Below are 9,743 nucleotides of genomic sequence, written 5' to 3'. Positions count from 1 at the left end.
TATAAACATTTTCATCATCCATAAGTTCTTTATAATCAGATCTTTTTGATCTTGTTTCTTCTATTTTTTCTTTACTTATTCCTATCCTTATATTTAAATCTAAGTCATAATATAAATATTCTAGTTCTTTTATTTGTTTATTAATATACATTTGATCTTCTAATGATAAAAATTCTTTTTTATCTAATATCATTCCTAATTCTTTAGGAAAAATTATTTTATCTAAATTTTCTTCTAATAATTCTATATGAACATATTCATTAACTTGTTCTTGTTCTTCTGAATTAGATTGATTTGATTCTTCTAAAAAATTATTATTTTGTATTTGATTATAATCTAAGAATCTTAAACTAGTTCTTCCATTTATATCTTTATATATTAATGATTCTTGGGGTGCTATAATTTTTTCTTGGTTGTTTTCTAAAAATTTATCCATATCCCATTCTAATCTTACTAATTGTTCTGATGAATATTCTTTGGGTCTTATGATATTAATTCCTTTGCTACTCATTAAATTTACTACTTTGTCTATGCAAATTTTATATTTAGTTTGTGAATTATTAGAACATCTCCCTAAGAATCTTATATGTATTAATAAATTATCTCCACTTTTTACGTCTTCATATCCTTTTGTTTGAATTCCTATCTTAATTTTTTCTGAAAAATCTTTTATAGTTATTAAAAAATCTGGATTACAGTAAATTATTCCATTATTACTATTCATGTCTATTTCCATACTAGCTATTTGGCTTTTATCTATATTATTAATTCTTTCATCATGTGTAGTAATTAAAACTTTACATCCTAAATTTTTTTCTCATTAATCCTTTAATACCTATAACTATAAGTCCTAAATGCATAAATCTAAAATTTTTCTTTGTTAATTCTTTTTTAGATTCTTCTGATATTAAATTTAACTTTTTTACTTGATTTCCTATACATTATATAGAAACTTCTTTATGGTGTCTAAAAAATTGAGCACTAGATTCTAACATTCCTCTATTGTATTATACATTTGGATTTAGAAGTCTCAAACCGTGTGTTTGAAATCTAGTATAATCCTATTGCAGATCTAATATTTCTTCAATATTTTGATCATACTGTTCTGGTCTATTTAACATTCTGTCTATTAAACTTCTGTTTATACTTGATAAACTTAATCTATGTCTTTCTCTTGATGAAGAGGCTTCTTCATTTATAGTTCTAGATCTTCCTAAAAATGGATTCATCTTGGAAACTTATATTCTTTAGGTAATTTTCTAGTTATTTTTTCTTTACTTGTTTCTTTAAAACTTAAATTTTCTAACTTATCTGTTAAAAATCTCAAATCTTTTTCTACGTTTGATGAAGAGGGTATGTTATCTGTAATTTTTGTTCTATCTAAAATGTCAATCTTTTTATGGAGAGAAAATAATAATGTAATTATTATATTATTTTGTTTAATAATAACTGTGTCTGAGTTTTTTTGCGAAGTATGTCTAGTAAGTCCTTCTACTTCTGTATGAAAGGTTTTACAATATTCAAGTGCTTCTAAATAATTTTTTCTGTCATTAACTAAGAATACAATTTTTAAGATCCTTAACTAAGCCTTCTATTTTAATTGTTATTCTTTTAATGTCTATTTCTATTTCTTTAGGTTTATTAAAATCTAAATTCTTTATAATTTCTGAAAAATCTAGTTTTATAGGAATTTTTTCTAATTTTACTAATTTTTCTAGGATGCTAGAATTTTGATTCTTAATATAATCTAAAGATTCTTTAATATTTTTTATTTCAATATTTTTATCTACTATATTGTCTTTAATTATTTCTAAATAATTGAACTTCTTTTTATTTCCAAGTTCTAAATTTCTGGACAAATTTATAATTAAGTCTATAATACTATTTTGACTTGGTTCTTCTAAAATAAACTATGTAATTTATGTTTAGTTTCTAAATTACACTTTAAAATATTCCTTTCTACAGTTGTTACTTTTCTACTGTTATTTCTTATTTCTAAGTCTAAATAATCTAGCTTTTTTACTTCTAGATTACTGTGAAATCTATTTCACTCAAGACTTCTTCTATTATATATATATATATATATTTCTATTATATATATATGCTTATATTCTTCAAATAATATCTTTTTAAATATTTTTTCTTTTATTTCTAAAGGTAAATTTTTAATTACTCTAAAAATTTCTAATACTTAAACAGACCAGAACAGTATGATCAAAATATTGAAGAAATATTAGATCCACAACAGGATTATACTAGATTTCTGACACATGGTTTGATACTTCTAAATCCAAATGTATTATACAATAGATGAATGTTAGAATCCAGTACTCGATTTTTTAGACACCATAGAGAAGTTTCTATACAATGTATAGGAAATCAAGTAAAAAAAAGTTAAATTTAATATCAGAAGAATCTAAAAAAGAATTAAAAAAGAAAAATTTTAGATTTATGCATTTAGGACTTATAGTTATAGGTATTAAAGGATTAATGAGAAAAAATTTAGGATGTAAAGTTTTAATTACTATATATGATGAAAGAATTAATAATATAGATAAAAGCCAAATAGCTAGTATGGAAATAGACATGAATAGTAATAACGAAATAATTTACTGTAATCCAGATTTTTTAATAAGTTTTCGTATGTGTTTGAATTATCGGACAAATATGTGAATTTTTTTAGCTAATTATTGAAAAAAAAATAGTAGAAAATTAGACTCTCGACAATGGAATTGTGTGGTTTGTTTGAATTTTTAGAGTAATTAAAAATTTACCTTTAGAAATAAAAGAAAAAATATTTAAAAAGATATTATTTGAAGAATATAAGCATATATATATAATAAAAGAAGTCTTGAGTGAAATAGATTTCACAATAATCTGGAAATAAAAAAGTTAGATTATCTAGACTTAGAAATAAGAAATAACAGTAGAAAAGTAACAACTGTAGAAAGGAATATTTTAAAGTGTAATTTAGAAACTAAACATAAATTACATAGTTTATTTTAGAAGAACCAAGTCAAAATAGTATTATAGACTTAATTATAAATTTGTCCAGAAATTTAGAACTTGAAAATAAAAAGAAGTTTAATTATTTAGAAATAATTAAAGACAATATAATAGATAAAAACATTGAAATAAAAAATATTAAAGAATCTTTAGATTATATTAAGAATCAAAATTCTAGCATCCTAGAAAAATTAGTAAAATTAGAAAAAATTCCTATAAAACTAGATTTTTCAGAAATTATAAAGAATTTAGATTTTAATAAACCTAAAGAAATAGAAATAGACATTAAAAGAATAACAATTAAAATAGAAGGCTTAGTTAAGGATCTTAAAAATTGTATTCTTAGTTAATGACAGAAAAAATTATTTAGAAGCACTTGAATATTGTAAAACCTTTCATACAGAAGTAGAAGGACTTACTAGACATATTTCGCAAAAAAATTAATTATTTCTAAATAATTAAACTTCTTTTTATTTTCAAGTTCTAAATTTCTGGACAAATTTATAATTAAGTCTATAATACTATTTTGATTTGGTTCTTCTGAAAATAAACTATGTAATTTATGTTTAGTTTCTAAATTACACTTTAAAATATTGCTTTCTACAGTTGTTACTTTTCTACTGTTATTTCTTATTTCTAAGTCTAAATAATCTAGCTTTTTTACTTCCAAATTACTGTGAAATCTATTTCACTCAAAACTTCTTCTTATATATATATATGCTTATATTCTTCAAATAATATCTTTTTAAATATTTTTTCTTTTATTTCTAAAGGTAAATTTTTAATTACTCTAAAAATTTCTAATACTTAAACAGACCAGAACAGTATGATCAAAATATTGAAGAAATATTAGATCCACAACAGGATTATACTAGATTTCAGACACATGGTTTGATACTTCTAAATCCAAATGTATTATACAATAGATGAATGTTAGAATCCAGTACTCAATTTTTTTGACACCATAGAGAAGTTTCTATACAATGTATAGGAAATCAAGTAAAAAAGTTAAATTTAATATCAGAAGAATCTAAAAAGGAATTAACAAAGAAAAATTTTAGATTTATGCATTTAGGACTTATAGTTATAGGTATTAAAGGATTAATGAGAAAAAATTTAGGATGTAAAGTTTTAATTACTATATATGATGAAAGAATTGATAATATAGATAAAAGCCAAATAGCTAGTATGGAAATAGACATGAATAGTAATAACGAAATAATTTACTGTAATCCAGATTTTTTAATAAGTTTTCGTATGTGTTTGAATTATCGGACAAATATGTGAATTTTTTTAGCTAATTATTGAAAAAAAAATAGTAGAAAATTAGACTCTCGACAATGGAATTGTGTGGTTTGTTTGAACATACGATCTGTCATGGCCCGTTTGTAGGTATTAGCATATCGTTATAATGACATGTAATCTATTCATTTAATCATTTTATACATCTAGGCCCTGTTTTTGTAAATTAAGATTTTCAATAAATTTTGATAAAAGTCCACAAAATATATAATTGAAAAATTGTGGATTTCATGAAATATGCAATTAAAATTAATTGTTGATTTTTGAGTTGAGATTAAAACCAGATTTTAATCTATATCAAACAAGGGCCTATTAAGATGTGGCAAATTTTAGCAACATACTCTACGCAATATTTTTGAACTTGATTGCTACTCAAATAGGGATCGCAAATAGTCATTGAGTTGTCAACTTGTGTGGATAACTTCTTTTTTTCAAAATTGTCCAATGATGTTGCGCCACATGTCCCCCTCTTTTTTGATCCTCTCATTGAGCCTGTTTGTGTAGCATAATTGATTTACATATGTAAAATTTTTTGTATTGAAAATTTACCGTAATGATAAAAGGACTAAATTTTCGGTTCGAGCAAATGATTATGTTGCAAAGGGAATATACGTTAAGGTCCCAAATAAGAGCATTAATTAACACATGCCCAACAAACTCAAGCATGCAGCTTATAAATAGGAACATGATTCGATTTTGCTTGGATTAAATTTGTATTTTATTTCAATTCATTTACTTTCTACATTCAATTTGATTTACTCATAGTCAACTTAGCGTTTGTCAATGAAATAGTAAACAAAACTATACAAGGAGTAAAATTTATTTAATAATATTGATAATGTTGTAATTATACAATGTTTTCAAAGTATCAAAATACGCATTAACTTATTTTCAATAATATAATATTTATTTTAAAAAATATTTATATTTTAATTTTCGACCCCATAGCACAAAAAGTTTGGGTCCACCACTGGGATTTTGATCAACTTAGGATTAATCATGTTGCATGTACAATGATAGTTAACAATGTTTGTTTATAATCATGATTTGACATCATCACATTCATCTATTTTAAAAATTTTCAAAAATTGTTTCTTAAATCAGTTGTCAAGATTTTACCACATCAAACATTGTCAACAAATATTGTCAATCATCATTGTACAAGTAAATTAATCCACTTAGGATTGCTCTTATCTAACTTCTTATAAAAAGAAGAACGAAGGACTACTGTTGATGCAACAGTAAATTAATCCAATTTTACTGTGTATGAAGTCATTTTTTTATTTTCTATTTTGTTTATAATTAGACAAATGTTCTTCCACACATCATGCCATTAGTATTAAAAAATAATAATAATAAATTTAATATATATAAACTGTCATGGTAAAAAAAAAAAAAAAAAAAAAAACTCCGCACAATACTGAGAGATGGCAAAATCATATGCGGAGAGTTGACAAACTCTTCGCATAATGCAAAGTATTAAAAAAAAACAAAAAGCCCTCCGCACAATGCGGAGAGAAAAAAACTCTCCGTAGCACAATGTGAAGAGAGTTGAACCATGTGCGGAGTAAAAAAAAAGTGCAAAGAGAAAAAAAAAACCTCTCCGCATAGTTCGGAGAGATTTGAACCATGTGCGGAGTAAAAAAAAACCTCCGCATAGTGCGGAGAGATGGCAAACCATGTGCGGAGAGTTGACAAGCTCTTCGCATAGTAAAAAGTATATAAATAAATAAATAAAACTCTCCGCGCAGTGCGGAGAGAGTCGAACCATGTGCCAAAAAAAAACATCTCCACATAGTACAGAGAGAGTTGAATCATGTGCGGAGAGTTGACAAATTCTTCGCACAGTGCACAGTGCGGAGTAAAAAAAATCTCTCCGCACAGTGCGAAGAAAATTTCTTTTTTTTTTATTCGGTAATTTTTTTCTTTTTTATCCTTCTCTACTTTCCCTACTTTTCTTCATTTCTTTACGCAACATCTATTTTTCCTTACTTGTTTACGCCATTTATCTTTCTTCTCTCCTACAATCCCATTTCTTTTTCTCTCAAACTCTTCTCTCTCAACCAAATTATAAAATTTTTGTCCAATTCATATTTTATCTCTCAAGCACCTTAATATTTTTATTGTTCAAGCCAAACTGTAATATTGTGCTGAAACTCATTGAGAAATCAAGTCGATCATCCTTTTAGATACTTTGATGAAACTTATTTACTTGTTCAAACTCTAAGTACTAACGTTTGTTCTACGGTCTTGTTACAATTTCTCATGAACTCTACTAGCAAGTTACCAAACTAATGTATCTTAAACTCATTCATATCTTGCTTCTGGTCAAATTAAACATTTCTTGGATTTGTAAGATTGCTCAATTTTACAATGTACCTAAATTTAAACAATATCATACTCTAAAAATGAAGAAAAGAAGCAAAAGAGGAAAACATTAAAAAAGAAAGCGAAGAAAAAGAGACAAAATTATAACTCAAAATGACTGGAAAGATAAATTTTTTTCTAAAAAGCATAATCTTTGCTATGTAAAATTAGTCCATGCTTATAATTTGCTCAAAATTGAGTAGGAAGTTTTCTAAAGTGATTTACAAAAATTTGTCTAACAGATCCCGTTCTCATGACAAGCATAAATACAAGAATATGTTCCATATGTCATACAATAACAAAACATATTTTTCTTAATACTCCAACACTATATTTCCCAATTCTCTGCACAAACACAAAAATGCAAGGCTTACCTTCGGAGCAAATGGTAACATTTTTCTTAAAAGTTTGTTACTTTGTGTTTTTACCTTATATGGCTTATGATAATGTCTCATTGTTAGTATAGGCACATTTTACTACTAACTAATTAATGTTAATCATTATTGCTTATTAAATAATCTTGCGTTACATGAAAAATAATCATCAATTCGATCAGACTACTAGCACTAATGATCTTACTTTTGACCTGACTTTCCTTTTTGACTAAATCGATTGGAAAATCTTCCTTCCCCGACAAAATAGTTTCGCTTCACTATCTAGCCGATTGAGATTCTTTCAAGAGAGAGCAATATATAATAAGTCTTTAAACGAGAAAACAATATATACATGAGACAAAAACTCACGTAAATCTCTAAATCTAATTTCATTGTAATCTCATTTTCATCTTTCATGGGCTCATCCTTACCCGATGGTCTAGGCTTAGCCATTATAGGACAAGTATACGTGTCTCCTTTGACCAATTCAACCAAACACATTTTGGCTTGATCGTATGACTCGTCGCTGATGGTATGAACGTAAAATTTGGGTCTTTGTAATAAGTCCCTTTACTAGAATTTTTCATCTGCTCTTCTTCTCTTATCAGTCGTTCATACCTAATCACATTCGCACTCAACTGGAAAAGGTCAGAAAATTCCTTATCTTGGAATTTCTTTTTTAAATCAAAGCTCAAACAACCCTGAGCGATTTTGACAAATTCTTTTTCGGGCAGAGGTACAAAACACTTACTTCTTGCTGTCTTGAACTTTTGGAGAAAACTTTCTGCCCATTCGTTTGACATTTGACGTAGATTCGCCAAATCAGCTAAAGTAACTTCAGACTCAGTTTTATAAAACTGAGCGTGGAATAATTGTTCCAATTGTTGCCATATTTGAACAGAGTTTGCTAGCAAGTTGATGAACCAGGAGAAAGCTACTCCTGTTAATAAACTAGGGAAAAGCCTCATTTTATGATAATCAGTTACGTTACCATTTTGCAGTGTGAATCGTCCTATGTGTTCTAGAGTAGACACTCAATTCTCCACCAAAATTCTAATTTATTCACATAAATTCTCAATATGAAAGATAATATGCATTTGTAGGTTAATTATTTTAGTCAATAGATAATAGGGCATGGTAAAAATGTTTTAATCCACCCCAAGTGGAAACTTTATCTCTACTTGCACAGAGATCAACTCTCTCCGCACAATGCGGAGAGATGATCCTTTTTTATCGATAATTTTTTTTCTTTTTTTCCCTACTTTTCTCATATGTATATTCCTCTCGATGCTTTTTGACCATGGATTCTTGACAAATGTATTTAAGTTTTTCATCTTTTACCTCAAACCTTAAAAGATTGATTCTAATATGATTTCTATCTATTTTTCGCTTGTATAAAATACAGATCATAATGAACGTCTTTGCTATTTTCCTTATTTAATCTACTTTATTTAGTGAGCAATGATTGTCATTTGTTAGGATGACTTTAAAATGGGAAAGTCACTTGGAAAAAAATTAGCAATTTCATAACCACTCTTCTTTTTTCTTTTTCTTTTTTTTTAAAAAAAAATTTTGGAAATACAATTATATAAAAAGAAAACAATATTGAATTGCAACATACCTAAGAAATTCAATATTAAATAAATTTTATATATTTATAACAAATTATAAATCTGTATATGCTGCCTACCGTATTTGCAGGCAACTTACCGTATTTGCAGTTTACCGTATTTGCTGCTTACTGTATTTTCATATACCGATTTTAGTACTTAGAAATATCGAAAATGCACAATACTGTACATTCACTTACCAAGTCGAATGTAAAAAAGAAAAAAAATTCCAGATTTTTATTTTTCCAACATAAGCAGAAAATAAATATTAAAATATATGAAGTACAAAATATAAACGCATATGATTATGCAAGTCGATTTATAACTTTGTACTCAATCTTCAATTTTTCAATATTGAATTATACAAAATTTAGAAATATAATCTTCACATTTAAACGAGAAAATAATGTATACAGGATACAAAAACTCTCGTCAAGCTCTAAATCTAATTTCATTGTAATCTCATATATGTAACAATTCTCCATCAAAATTCTAATTTATTTACATAAATTCTCAATGTGAAAGATAATATGCATTTGTAGGTTAATTATTTTAGTCGATAGATAGTAAGGCATGGTAAAAAGGTTGTCCCCAAAAAAAGTTTTAGTCCACCTAAAGTGGAAACATTATCTCTACTTGCAGAGAGATCAACTCTCTCCGCACTGTACGAAGAGATGGTCCTTTTTTATCGGTAATTTTTTCTTCTTTTTTTCCTCTCCGCTTTCTCTACTTTTCTCAGATGTACATTTCTCTCGAAGATGGTTTTTTACCATGGATTCTTGGCAAAATATCTAAGTTAGTTTTTCATCTTTTACCTCAAACCTTAAAAGATTGTTTCTAATATCATTTATATCTATTTTTCACTTGTATAAAATACAGATCATAATGAATGTATTTACTATTTTCCTCATTTAATCTATTTTATTTAGTTAGCTATGCTTTTCGTTTGTTAGGATGGCTTCAAAATGGGAAAGTCACAGGGAAAAAAATTAGCCATTCAATAACCATCCGTCTTTTTTTTTTTAATTCCCGAAAAAATAATTATATAAAAATAAGACAATATTGAATCAAAACATTTAGTTCT

Source organism: Olea europaea, chromosome 15 (genome assembly GCF_002742605.1).
Source record: "Olea europaea var. sylvestris chromosome 15, O_europaea_v1, whole genome shotgun sequence".
NCBI lineage: Eukaryota > Viridiplantae > Streptophyta > Magnoliopsida > Lamiales > Oleaceae > Olea > Olea europaea.
Note: the sequence above shows the minus strand (reverse complement) of the source record.